Source organism: Cloeon dipterum, chromosome 3 (assembly GCF_949628265.1).
Source record: "Cloeon dipterum chromosome 3, ieCloDipt1.1, whole genome shotgun sequence".
In the NCBI taxonomy this organism is placed as follows: Eukaryota; Metazoa; Arthropoda; class Insecta; order Ephemeroptera; family Baetidae; genus Cloeon; species Cloeon dipterum.
The window spans coordinates 19,276,559-19,278,123 of NC_088788.1; the positions used below are offsets into that span (position 1 = coordinate 19,276,559).

The 1,565-nt window shown below is 45.4% G+C and overlaps 1 protein-coding gene across 1 annotated transcript in view; it reads left to right on the forward strand.

Annotated features, from left to right (window-relative positions):
• Positions 1–1,565, forward strand: part of LOC135940734 (putative fatty acyl-CoA reductase CG5065) — a 54,964-nt gene that overhangs the window by 26,940 nt on the left and 26,459 nt on the right. The window lies entirely within an intron of this gene.

Sequence of the window (1,565 nt, forward strand, 5' to 3'; positions counted from 1 at the left end):
GAGTTGGTTCGTGCCGGTGCACGGATGGCAGCCCCGTCTTGGCAGCTAATCCGTGCGGCGGTGCACCGCGCTCGAGAGCCCCCTGGAGGCGTCGGCGAGTAGTTCCACCCTCGGACACCGAGACCCCAAGACCCCACGGTGGCGCTCTCCCTCCCGAAGACGCGGCGACTGCGCACCGCCGTGGGCATTCCCGACCAGAATGTTTGGACATTATTTTGCTCGAAATAAACGAAAACGTGCTGAATGGCAACCGAAATAATTTTACCCCCGTGTCGGGCCAAACAAATGGACGGCGCGCGCGGCGGACAACGGCGGCGCAATTTTACGATGCAGCACGGCGACCTTGGGCCCCTCATCGGGCGCATCCTCATTTTGGATTCCGTGTTCGTCGACCCTCGATATTTTAATGAGTGTGCTCGCAGCGTAATTGAAAGGCAGGCCTCGTGCCAGTCCCTCCGCGAATTTCTTTCTTTTTTTCGCAAAGGGTTATTTGTGTGGGATCGGTTATTCAGAACAAGAAACGTTCTTGCAAACGCCGAGAGTCGCAGAAAGGGCTTGCTATCAGAGGCAGGGGCTGTTTCTTTTGCGATAATTGCAAAGCCCTTTTAAGAAAAATCAACAAAGAGCTCGGGGACAATTTTACCGTCTTGCCGAAGAGAAAGCAAAGGTTGGGGAAAGGCTGAGGTTGCAGTTAGAATTTTAATTTTTCCAAATAAATGTGAGTGAGAGGAAGCAACTAACTGTGATTTAGATTTATTTTAACCTAAAACTGATAAATAACAAAATGATATGATTATCAACGCGGATCTTAATGACGATCAGTGAATCTTTTGAGAAGAAAAAATAAATCCCTTGGTTTGTGTTTAATTTTTGTTGTAATTCAATTATATATACAAAGGTATCATTAAGACAGTAGATAATGACTAATTTATGTCTTGTTTTGAACCACGACTTTAATTTTACATTTTAAAAGATCGTTTTTAGTAAATTGATAGGACATATTTTGCCATTAGCTACTTTATTCGTTTCAACAGAGCAGTTTGAAACACATTCTTTCCTTCAGCTATGACGATAGACACAATGAGAATCGAGCAGGACAGATTTTTTAAGTTAAAAATTGAAAATTCTCCAAAATAAACATGTAATATTAAGCACATAGCTGATCCTCAACAACATTATTTCGTTACTTTTCAAATCAAACCGTGTAGGAGGCTCCAGAACTTTGCAAGAGTGAAAATAAGCCTCCCCCGTCCGTCCTACTGTTCCAAAAACCGAGGTGATCGAGAGCAGTACATTGGCGGCAAAAAACGGCGGCCGATCCGTGGGCGCTGGACACGCGCCGTTCTTGACGCATCGCGGCGTCAAAATTGCACGCGGGCGCATAATATAAACATTAAAATGAGTATTGGCTCTCGCGACAGAACATCATTTGTCTTTAAATTCGGGGGAGGGGGGTAGATAGGAGGCGAGCAGCGCCGACAAAGCAGCTTCGGCTGTTTTATTTTAATGTAAGATGAGGCTGAAAATAGGCAAAGGCCCTTCTACACACACACGCACGTTAGTTA